The sequence below is a fragment of the Stenella coeruleoalba genome, assembly GCF_951394435.1.
Source record: "Stenella coeruleoalba genome assembly, chromosome: 5".
Classification (NCBI taxonomy): domain Eukaryota; kingdom Metazoa; phylum Chordata; class Mammalia; order Artiodactyla; family Delphinidae; genus Stenella; species Stenella coeruleoalba.
In genome coordinates this window covers 103841157-103854238 of record NC_137150.1, presented here as the reverse complement: position 1 = coordinate 103854238, position 13082 = coordinate 103841157, and the positions used below count along the sequence as shown (strand labels likewise).

The window sequence follows — 13082 nt, the reverse complement described above, 5'->3', positions numbered from 1 at the left end:
CTTTAAAGGCCAGATTCTCTGTGATGCTTTTTTCCCTTTTCCCTGTCTCTGAGATATCAATTCAGTTTTGATTCATACCCTAATCGTTTTCTGAACTGGTTTTGAATCCTCATAAAGATCTTCATCTCCTCAGGTCTTACACAGAGTGACTAAATAAGGAATTAGAGTGACTGAAGCAAAAGTATAGATTGGTTGCTCAATTGACATGCCTTCCTGAGGGATTAATTGCTGAGGCTGTCTTCATGGTTATTGGGATGGGCAAGGGGCAGAAACATGAGATGGGTAAAAGAGAAAATTTGCAGAACAAATATTTTATTTTATTGCAATGTCCATAAAATTGTTGGTCTTAAGGGAACAAATACACTAAGTTCAAAGATGAGAAAGAAAAAAAAAAGTAAACTTCACAGAGCTTTAGTAAACACCAGATGTTGAAAGAGAATCTTACCAGACAAGCCTTCTTCAGCTTTCCTCTCTAGGAGATGAATTACAACAGTGAATCAAAATAAACATTAAGAAATCATAGAGGACATTAAGTGACAATGCAGAGCTATAGATTTCAAAACAGAAGACACACCCAGGGAGCCATTATCAGTGTGTCCCTTCACTATCCAGGGTTGCTGCTCTGGGTCCTTCTGCTTTCACAAGAATCTGCTGCTCTCTGTTATTTTGCCTTCCTTTCTTTTCCCCCAACAGAGAAACACAATCACAATTTCAGTATCCAAAGAAGGGAACAAAGCTCGATTTTCTGGTTCCATCAGGGCAGCAGGATAGCGATGTAGTTAGATACTTTCTCCTGCTAATCCTCAACACAGAACTCTGAATTCTCATCTAAGGACTAAGAATACCTTTAATTCCGATGAATCAAAAATAAGAACTATAATTGAGTTACTTATCTAATATTAAAAAATGAAGAAATGTTGATCATTGGGTTAGCTTGGTTCACTAAGTGTAGTTTTATGATTTGTACATATACAACGATATAGGATTTTTCTTATTCTTTAATAACCAATTTAAAGTAACATAAATCTCATCTACATTAAAAAGTGTAGGGATGGAAATTAAAAGTAATATAATCAGAGTACGATGCTACAAATGAATGATACCTTATTAGATAAATAGATCTGTTATTGTAGATCAAATAATGAGGTGCAAAGTGGACATAGCTTCAGAGAAGATGTTGATTTCTTGTCTTTTATTTTTCTAATATCAAAATTATTATGTTTATTGTAGAAAATTTGGACGGAAAGAAAAATATGAAGCAAAAAATTACCCTTAATCTCATTCTACCATCTAGTGATAACCACAGTCAATATGTTGGTCAACATCTTACCAAGAGGTAGTTTTGCACAAACATTTTCCTATTACAAAAATATCACATTATATGCTAGTTATTAAAAACTTTTCACTTAACAATATATAGTCATTTCCCACATCAAATAATATAATATGCTAAAACTTTTATGCCTAATAGAAACAACACTAAATGTAGGCTAGCTCTTATTTGCCTTATTAGTAGGCCAATTTATTTAGTTACAAAAACTTATTTAAAATCATATTTTTGCAAATACTAAATTTATTTTAAAATGTTAATTTAAAAAATCTCACATTCCATGAGATGTCATTAATTTTTCATCATTGGAGATATTCTTTTGAGTCACTGCTTTTTTTTAGGGTTTATCATCTATCCTTGTGTATCTGTTTATGATGCTGTTACTGGAAACCTTATCCCAAGATATAAATATTCATTTATATAACATTAAGACTTTTAGTATTATTGTTAATTGCCACAATATGACCTTTTATCATCTTGCTTTTAAAAGGGATCTTGTTTACCACAATATCATCACTTGGAATTATGTGGCCAGACTCCAGGAAAAACTATTAAATATGTGTTAATTTTCTCCAATTCCAGTTTTTACAGTTTCAATTATATTATCTATCTATTTATCATTTATCTAGCTATCTTCTATCTAAATATACACACACATAAAACTAACATTGATGAAGGAAATTTGAGGCTAACATCTTCTCCCAATCCTCGTAATGCTATTCAAGACAAAGGAATTGAGAAAGTACCCTTTGAAAAGATTGATTTAAGCTTTTTTGAGGGATCATTTTGTGAAAAAGAAAGTTACCTTATATTTGAGTATGTAGGTTATAGGAAAAAGGATGATAGGATTATGTGAAATATGTATTTGAGTTTTTTTTGTTTAACACTTAATAAAGGCTTTTATACTCCACAATTAGACAATCAGAACTTTTTTTAAAGAACATTGAATCTGAAAGTGATTTTTTAGATTTCTTCAGCAGATTGCCTATCTCCACTTCACTTAGTTGTTCTCCTGGGGTTTTATTTGTTCTTTCATTTGGAATGTGTTCCTCTGTCCCCTCATTTTGCTGTTTTTATTTCTTTGTATCAGGTAGGTTGGTTATGTTTCCTGACTTTGGAGAAGTGACCTTTTGTAGGAGACGTCTTATGAGTCCCAGCAGCGCACTCCTCTCTGATCAGTAGAGCTATATGCTCTAGGGGTGTCCCCTATGTGGGCTGCTTGTGTCCTCCTGTTGTGGTGGGCTGACTATTGTGGGTGTCTGGTAGGTTTGGCCAGCCCCTGGTCTGGTTGGTTGCCAGGCTCTGCCTTGTGCAGAGGCTGCCGGATGCTGCATGGTGGGTCTACCATGAATCAAGGTGGCTGGTTGCAGAATCTTGGGGGGGTAGCGGGGGGCTAGTGCTGGCCTACTTGTGGTCAAAGTTGGGGTCCAGGAGATCCTGGGGCTGGTGCCCGCCCGTTGGTGGGTGAAGCCAGGTCCTGGGGCTAGTGCTGGCCTACTGGCAGGCAGATCCAGGTCCTGGGGTCTGACTGCAGGGCCCATGGGTCCCAGAGCTAGTGTTGGACCTTTGGTGGGTGGGGCCAGTTACTGACAGAGCGGCTGGGTCTGGGAGGCCCAGGTGTCTCAAAGCTTGTGTTGGCCTGCTGGTGGGCGGGCCCAGGGCCCAGGGGGTCCCATGGCTAGTGCTGTCTTGCTGGTGGATGGGCTGGGCCCGCAGGCTGTGGGGCTGTGGTTGTCCTGGGATTGGTGTTATCTCACTGGTGGGTGAGGGTAGTCCTGAGGCTAGAGCAAGCTTGCTGATGGGTGGGGCCAGGGATTCCAGGGCTGGTGCCTCCCCACTGTTGGGTGGAGCTGGGTCCTGGGGTCTCTGGCTGCAGGGCCTTGGGGGTCCCTGGTCTAGTGCTTGCACACTGGTGTTTGGAGCCTGATTCTGGGTCCTCTGGTGGGCAGGGTCATGTCCAAGAGTGGCTGTGGACACAGCTGAATCCTAAGGTGTGTCTGTCTGCTAGTGGGTGTGTCTGTGTCCATGCCCAGTTAGTTTTTTGATCTGAGGCATCCCAGTACTGGTGCCTTTAGTCTGGCGGACGTGGGCAGGGCTGGGTCCTGAGGGAAATAAGCTAGAGGTAGAACGAGCACCCAAATATACTTGCTGCCAGTGTCTATGTCCCCAAGAGTGAATTCCAATTGCCTCCTGCCTCTTTGGGAGACTCTCCAAGATCAAGCAGGTAGGTCTGACCCTGGCTCCTTTCAAGTTATTACTTCTGCCCTGGCTCCTGAAGCCTGTGAAATTTTGTGTTGGAGTCCCTATTTCCCACAGCCCTCTGTCTCACCCCAAAGTAAGCCCCATGGCCTTCAAAGTCAAATGTTCTAGGGGTTCGTCTTCCAGGCTGGGGAGCCTGATGTGGGGCTGGGTCCTCTCACTCCTTGAGGAGAACCTCTGCAATTGTAATTATTCTCCCATTTGTGGGTCACCCACTGGGGATATGGGTCCTGACTATATTTCAGCTCTGTTCCTCCTACGCTATGGTTCCTTCTTTATATCTTTAGTTTTAGAAGATTTATCCTGGTAGGTCCCGACCTTTTTCATCAATAGGTGTTCTGTAAATAGTTGTAATTTTGGTGTAACTGTGAGAGGAGGTGCATTCAGGGTCTTTCTACTCCGCCATCTTGACCAACTTCCCCGCCTAGTACACTCTATTTCAGGATAATTTCCCCTTAATTATCTCGTAAGAAATCCTGCATTACTTGTTCAAGAAAATGAAGATAAACTTCTCTACTTTTTCTCCTGAGAAATACTGCCGTTTATTATCTGTATGTATGCTGGTTCCTCTCTTACAGTTCCTTATTTAGGGAATATTACTTAGATGAACGAAGCTTAAACTTTTTTCCTAGTTTTTCAGCCCCACATTATCTCTGGCATTCATTTATTTATTTGTTCAACAAACTTACACCTATTGAGTAATCTGTTATTTTGCACTGAAACAAATGAAAAAGATAAAATTTGTGATAGTCACTAGGGCTATTCTCAACATTCCAATTTTTCTATTTCTAGGTATATGGTATGGTTAAATTGCATTTCTTCATCTCCTTGCCGTTAGATATAACTTTATTACTTTATTTAGTTATCTATGCTTGACTCTGCTGGATCTCATTTCCCCACCATGGAAGCATATGTTAAGAGGGAACCTCTGTCAGTCTGGGTCCCTGAGTGACCACCACAAACAGAGCTGTTCTCCTGGCCAATGTTGGACAAATAAGATGAAGGTATTAAACTACTGAGAGTTTAGACCTTGTTACCACAGCTTAACTTAGCCTATCCTGATGGATAGAAAGCCCTTGCTTTCAAGATCCTCTTAATTTAGTGGAGTAGAGGTGATAATGAAGCATTTCAACTACACTCTTATCAGATTTATTATTAAAACATACTTCTATATAATGGAAGGACCAAGGAAAGAAATCGGACTTAGGAGTCAGATAGCCCTGAGTTGAAATCTTAACTCTATCTTTTAGTTGTATTTAAATTATTAAACTTTCTAAATCTCACTTTCCATGTTATAGAATATGGGCATTAGTACTATTTATCTCATAGGGTGTTTGTAATAATTAGGTGAGCTACATAATAAGCATTCAATAAAAAGTAGTTACTACTATTATTTTTAATATTGTTATTTTCTAAATCTGTATTTGGTATAAATGGGTAATGTTGGATTGGCAAAGTTCCATATAAGTAATGCTGAACAGTTGAGGAGTTGGGGAGTTGAACTGTGAAAGAGCCATATCTGGTAGAGGCTTGGGCAAATATTTTGGGTGAGGAGATGTTATGCATAGAATACAGGTGAATGGTGAGAGGTTAAGCTGGAAGGTAGCCGAGACCTGAAGGAGAAAGACCTACCTACCATGACTAGGAAGAAATGGTGACACCGATGGAAGTGAAAAGCATCAAAATTTTAAGATGAAATCAACATTTTAGAAAGATCATTAAAGTAGTGGAATGGAAGAGGGATTGGAAGAAAACATGAGATTGGAAACAGATCTGTAAAGGTGTTACTGAAGTCTTCCAGGGAGAAGAGAGTAAGTATACTGATAATATTTGAAACCATGGATGCACATGACTTCATAAAGAGGGATCTCTTGATGTCAGGGCTTGGAATTGGTATTCCTAACATTCCAAGGGTTGCATGAAGCAAAGTGTTCTTGGGGAGAAAAAGGACAGGGAGGAGAAGACAGATAGGAGCCAGGAACCTTGGCTATCATGGATGCCAAAGTAGGGGAGAATGTGAGCAGGGGATAATCAACGCTGTGAAATATGGCTGAAATGCAAAGTAAGATACTGTCTTAAGACTCTTTTATGTCATGTAAGAATTAGGAGGTCATGGTGGATTTGTGTGGAAGAGTTTTGGTAGATTGCCAGAGGTTAAAGACAGACTGCCAAAAATGCATGAGGGAGGGTGGTGGAGTGTGGAAGTAGAGTGGGTAAGAGTACTTTCAAGAAGTTTGGCTGTAAATAATAGGGGAAAAGTGGGGACATAGAGTAAGGAAAGTTCTTTTCTTTGAAATGGAAGTGACTTTAACATATGTATGCTTTGGAGTGTCCCTCTTAGATGCAAGCAAATGTTTCTCTTACCCTGGGTCTATACTTTAAAAGGACACCTCTGTCCTGTTGACCACATCTGTCCCCAAGGCAAGGAATCTCAAGCCCAAAAGGACACACACCACTGAAGAGACTTCTGGACCCAAATGTCTCTGATCACACTTCCAGAACCTACATAGACTTCTTCCCTGAATCTGCCCTCCTGAGGTTATGGGCTGCTAGGATGTTCACCTCTAAGCTTAGGTGGTGGCCATGGAATAGCTGTCATGAAGGTGGAGAGGTGGGTGGGTGGGAAATCCAAGGAGTCTAGGAAATCTAAATTCAAATCTGGCCTTCCACGTCATCATAGGGCAGTAGTTGTCAAGGCAAGGTGATAAAATATATTCTTGTGGTCTGTTAGGTGGATCGATTTATCTTTTAAAAGCTTCAAGTTATAGTTAATGTATGATAATCTGCACATATTCAAATTGTACATTTTGATGTTTTGACGTCTGTATAGACTTATAATACATTACCACAATCCAGATAGTGAACATATCTATCCATCATCTGCAGAAGTTTCCCTGTGCCCCTTGTAATGACATCCTCCATGCTCTCCTGCTTGCCATGCTCCCTGGTAACCACTTACCTGCTTCCCATCACTCTGGATTCGTTTGCATTTTCTAGAGCTTTATATAAATGGAATCATATACCATGTATTCTTTTTCTGTTTGTTTACTTTTGGTCTGGCTACTTTCACTCACAACAATTATTTTTAAATTTATTAACGTTATTGCATTTCCAATAGTTCATTCCTTTTAATTTCTGCTTATTCCATTATATGGATATACTACAACTTGTTTAGCCATTAACCTGTAGGTGGGTATTTGTTTCCAGTTTTTGCCTGTAAGAGATAAAACAGCTATGAGCATTCTTATACAAGTTTTTATATGGATGTGTAAGATAGAATATATATATTCTCTTAGGTAAATACTAGCAAGGAAAGGGCTGAATTATATGGTAAATGTGTGTTTAACTTTTTAAGAAACTGCCAAAGTGTTTTCCAAAGTGGTTGTATCATTCGACTTTCTGGCCAGCAGTGTGTGAGAACTCCAGTTTCTCCACATGTTTAACAACATTTGGTATGATCGGTGTCATTAATTTTAGGCATTATAATAGGTGTGTAGTGGTATCGCACTATAATTTTAATTTGCATTTTCCTAATGACTAATGATGTGGGCATTTTTAATGAACTGATCTTCTTTGGTAAATTGTCTATTCAAATCTTTAGCCCATATTTTAATTGGGTTGTATGTTTTCTTATTGAATTTTGAGAGTTCTTTATATATTGTGGATAGAAGTCTTTCATTAGATATAAGTTAGACAAATATCCTCTCCCAGTCTGTGGCTTGTCTTTCCACTTCCTTAGGAGTATTATTTGAAGAGCAGAAGTTTTTTGTTTTGATGAAGTCCAACTTATTTTTTCCTTTGAGAAATGATGCTTTTGATGTCATATCTAAGAGATGTTGGCCTAACTTAAGGTCACAAATAGGTTTTCTCTTAAAACTTTTATAATTTTAGGTTTGACATTTAGATTTATGATCCACTTTGAGGTTTTTTTTATGGTGCAAGAAATTGATCAAATTTTCATTACCATTTGTTGAAAAGACAATCTTTTTCCATTGAATTACTGTTGCATCTTTGTCAAAAAATCAGTTTTTTATATTTGTAGGAATATTCTCTTTCAATGATCTGTGTGGCTATCTTGAAGCCAGTATCACACTATCCCGGGTACTACAGCTTTACATATCTTGAAGTCAGGATGCCCTCCAAATTTATTTTCCTTTTCAAAGTTGTTTTGGCTATTCTAGTTGAGTTGTATTTCCATATAAATTTTAGAATGGGCTTATCAATTTCTACTAAAATATCTGCTGAAAATTTGATTGTGATTGCATTGGATCTATAGATAAATTTGGGAAGAATTGATATCATAACAATATTGATTCTGATGAATCAAGAACAAATTATATCTCTCCATTTCTTCAGATCTTTTAATAATTTGCTCAACATCATTTTGTTGTGTTATTGTACATTTCACATCATTCATCAGGTTTATTTCTAAGAATTCCATCTGATGCTATTGCAGATGGTTTAAAAACATTTTTTTTTTTAGTTTTTTATTGTTCATTGCTAGTATTTAGAAATACAATTGATTTTTATATATTGATCTTTCTGGAAATTTTGATAAGCCAATTTATTATCATTAGCAGCTTTTTGGGTAGATTTCATCAGACTCTCTATAGGCAATAACATAAACTACAAATAGACACGTTTCTTTCTTTGTTATATGGATACGTTTTTCATATGGATAACTACAGTAGTCTGAACTCCCAGTATAAAGTTGAATAGACATAGTAAGAATAGGTTTTCTTAAAAATAAGGAATGGATATTAGATTTTGCCAAAAGTTTTTACTACCACTATTGAGATAATACATTTTTTTCCTTTTATTTTGCGAATATGTGAATTACATTGATTTTCAAATATTAAACCAACCTTGCTTTTTTAGAATTAATTACTATTTGGTCATGATATATTACTTTATATATATTTATAGAGATATCTATCTATATTATCTATCTATCAATCTATCTATCTATGTATCTATCTATCTACCATCTATCTATCTGTCTATAGAGAGAGAGATTAAGAATGAGAGAGATTGAGAGAGTTGAATTCTATTTACTAAAAATGTGTTTATAATTTTTGCAACGCTATTCATGTTTTGATTTTGGGGGATTTATTTGCTTTTCTTTTTCTAGTTTCTTAAGGTGGAAACTGAGGCAGTTAATTTGACCTCTTCTAATATAGGCATTTAGTGCTATAATTTCCCCATTAATACTGCTTTCTGACATTTAATTTTTATTCAGCTTAAACTATTTTCTAATTTCCATTCTTATTTCTTCCTTGATCCCTGGGTTATTTGGAAGTGTATTATTATTTCTAAAATATTTGATGACTTTCAGATATTCTGTTATTGATTTCTAATTTAATTCCATTGTGGTCAGAGAACACTTTTATGACTTGAATACTTTTGAACTTATTGAGATTTGTTTTATGGCCTAAACTGTGGTCTGTCTTGGCAAATAGTCTGTTTACTCTTGAAAAGAATGTGTATTCTGATGTTGGGTGGAGTGTTTCATAAATATTCCTTAAATTTGTGTATTAAGTTTCTTGAAGTTATTCCACAGCTGACTGATGCTCCTTAATTTTTCAAATATTATTTCTTTCTCTCTGTTTCATTTTTAATAATTTCTATTATGCTCTCAAGTTTACCAATCTTTTGCAATGCCTAATCTACCTCTAATTCTATTCAGTGTATTTTTTATCTTAGTCACTGAAGTTTTTATCTCTAGAAGTTAGATCTGGGTCTTTTTTATATTTTTCATGTCTCTACTTAATTTTGTAACACTGAATACTGTTATTATAAGCATTTTGTTGTCCTTCTGTACTAACATTTGTGTTAGTTCTGGGTCAGTTTCATTTTATTCATTATTCTCCTCACTATGGGTCGTTTTCCTGTTCTTTTTGCAAGTTTGGTAATCTTTGACTAGATGCTGTACATTGTGAATTTTACCTTTTTGAGCACTGGATCTTTTGTATTCCTATAAATATTCTTGAACTTTATTCCAGGATATAGTTATTTAGAAATAGTTTGATCCTTTTTGGTTTTTCCATTATGACTTGTTCATTGGGCCTAGTTTTGTGCTCATCCTGGGTTAATTTTTTCCTCACCCTGAGGCAAGACCTTTGTGAGTAGTCCACCTAATTACCTGTGAATGATAAGTTTTCTTAGTCTGGGTGATGGGAAAAGGCACCCTTCCTAACCCCTTGGTAGTGCCAGGCATAGTTCCTGTCGATTTTGCCCTGGCTTGGGGTAGTTTTCTCACATGCACGCACTATAATTTTTCTGCCAAGTTATTGAGCTGATCCTCTGCAGACATCCAGGGTTCTGTTTCTGTGCAAGTCTCTCCTCTTGGGTACTCTGTCCTTTGAACTCTAGCAGCCTTATTCTCCCTGTACTCTCAGCTCTGTCTCCTCTATTCAAAGAGTCCACTGGGGTCCTCCCGGATTCTTCCTCCTCTGTTGTGGCCTGAGAACTCTCTCAAGACAGTAAATTAAAGAAATTGTAGGGCTCACCTCATTTGTTCCCCATTTCTCAGGGATCACTGTCATCTGTTAACTGTTGTCCAAATTCTTAAAAAACATTGTTTTATATGTTTGGTCTGTGTTTTTGAAGCATGGGTTTGTTTCAGGTGGGATAGTAAATCTGGTTGCTGTTACTCCATCCTGGGTAGAACCAGATGGTTCTGTTAGTTTGCTTTATAATTTTTAAATATTTAAAAAATTGTACACAGGCCTCCATTTGTACTTTTCCCCTGGACTTAGCAAATGTTGTGGCGGATCTAGGAAAAAGTCAGTAGTATGAAAATATATGAAAAAAAAAGAGAGATAATTGATGTAATAACACAATCTCAAAGGGAAGGAATCATTATTCTTAAAATTTTTACAGAAAGGAGAAAATAAAAGATATTTGAGGAATATGGCTTATAATATATGCTGTCAATATTTAGAGATATTGTTGTTTGTTGACATGTAAAAGGTTTACTGAACCATAGCAATAGCACAATTGCTTTGGAAGGTCTTATACTTTTGATAGTTAATACCCAGTTATGTATTTTCCCGTTGGTTTTTAGCAGTGTTGGTGTGAAGCGGAGCAGCTAGTTTGTTAAGTTTGTCTATGTCTTATGTGGGGAAAAGAAAATAATGGAGCACAGATTTTAGGCTGGATATGGAAGAAATTAGGAGAAAATGAACAAATTTAAGAATAAATAAATGGGTACAAAATAACTAACATTTATTTAGCACCTATTATGTTCCACACCCTACACTATGCTAAATGTTCCATGTTGCCTCATTTTATCATCATAACAACTGTATTAGATGGACATGAGTATCTGCTAGAATAGACATAATTCCATTTTCTTTATAGGAGGAAATTAGGCCTTGTTTAAGTTGACACAGCTAGGAAGCAACTGATCCAGGATGTGGATCCAAGCAGACTGATTTAAGAGCCCACACACTTAACCACTGACTCTGTTGCCAATGAGGTTAAAATGGAAATGGATTAAAATACACAAGGGAGCTGGAAGAATTGAGGGTTGTGGTCAGAAAGCAAGATATTAATGTTAAAAGTGTCAGAGACAGAGCTGCTTTGGGTGACGTTGGATCTCAGGTGGGTGGCTGAAATAGAGCTGAAGTTAATATAATTAAGTTAAGGCAATTTAAGAAACTTTAGGCAGGGTTTTGCTTAATTTGTGTTCATGGATATTAAAATCACCCATGATTCTGGCTGAATTTGAGATGGAGGGTAAGACTAATGAAGTTTTATTTTTCTATTTGTCCTGTTGGATGGTTTTCTCTAAGCCTTTAGAAAAACTCAAGAAGTTGAGGAACCCTAACATTGGATACCTTATTTAATCCGTCAGGAAATGTTCCCAGGTCCCCAAACTGTCAGGAGACAATCTAGTAAATGGATATACTTACTCTACTGGTGTCCACTACTTATCACTCCTGAAGTAATCTGGGTCTCAATCATGTATCCCTTCCCCAAGGAGAGGTCTTGATGTCATTGTTTGAGATTTACTATCTATGCAGAGTCCTTTTGGCCCCTTCAGTCAGGTGTTTCATCAGTGCCAGAGAGGAACTGCAACACCTAGGAGAGGGGTCATCTGAAGTTTCCTGCTGTAATAAGGGAATTCACCAGGATAAATATATATCGAAAGGCCAAACTTGTGGAACCCTTGAGTTTCTTGGTTGTTGGTTTAATATTTCTCAGGTAATCTCACAGAGTATCAGCTCTCTAATGTCATCTTAACTCACAGTATTACATTATATTAATGTAACATATCGTTATTATTTTAATAACAAATTCCTTTAAAAGGCTTGTTATTTATATAAATTCTTTGATGGGGATTACAGAAAAAGGTGGTGCCGATTTCACCCTATGAAAGGAGATTATCATGGATTCTATACTGTACCCGAATGGGGTTATAAGGTGAAAATCAGTTCTAAAGTAACTGTACTTTGGCAATATTCTCTTTCCTCTGATTTTGTTTAGTGTGGGTTTCCTGCCCTGTAGCATGTGATTCTCAGCAGAGGATTTTAAACTCTAGCACTTTTGAAGTCCAACAGACTCACAGACCTATGCCAGGTCCTGGGTTTCCATCTGTGGCCAGTTCTATGATTAAAAAGCTTCAAAGCACGTCTGTGACAAGGCAGAGTTGACATTCCAGGGCAGTCAGTTTGTGTAATGGTTAAGCCACAGTTGTATGTGGGTATCATATTGTCATCATGTTCTAGAGTGAGTCGACCAAAAACCAAATGAGGTAGGGAAGGCATAAAATCAACCTATAAGGCAAATTAAGAAAGAGAAATTTGTTTTTCTAAAAGAGAATTGAAGTTTTCATGTCAGCAAGTCTTAAAATTTGGTTTGTAAATGAGTCTTGGAGTTGAAAACAAAATAATTTTATTTTCTCAAGCCATAATTCTGTGTGCCCCACCACGTTTATATTTTAATAGAGAATGAGTACATACGGGGTAAGTTTAAGTGGTGTGTTAGAGTGATCACTATCTTCTAGGATTAAAAAAAAAAGGTAGTGGTTATATTGAAGGAGGAGAATGAGGGGCAAATTAAGGGTGAAATATGTAATTGGAGCCGATGCAAGAAACAAGGGAACATATTATAAATAGCATAATTAATACTGTAAGTTAAAATGTTTTTTGGTTTTTTTTTTTAGAAAGTTAGTTTGTGCCTCAATCTGCCCCTTTATTACTCTCAAGAGAAGCTTTCTAATTCACAGGAGGGAATAGAAGAACAAATTAAGGTGAAAAAGAAGAATCAGATAGTTGCTGGGTACTTTGAGGCTTCATATATGAAAGTCGTGCTCAGAGTGAGTCTTAATTAAGGATGGGGCACTAGATGTTTAAGGCTGAGATGGGCAAAGTGTCATATAGGGACAGCGGCAGGGAATGGAGAAAGGCTGTGTTGAAGATAGTGCTTGAACACAGTTGCTTAGTACATGCTGAGTTTTATTTTTCATGCATTATTACCCTGTAGTATT

The 13082-nt window shown here is 36.9% G+C and overlaps 1 protein-coding gene across 2 annotated transcripts in view; it reads left to right on the top strand.

The window, feature by feature from the left end:
* Positions 1-13082, top strand: part of CSNK2A2IP (casein kinase 2 subunit alpha' interacting protein) — a 258124-nt gene that overhangs the window by 141749 nt on the left and 103293 nt on the right. The gene's annotated exons all lie outside the window — the stretch shown is intronic.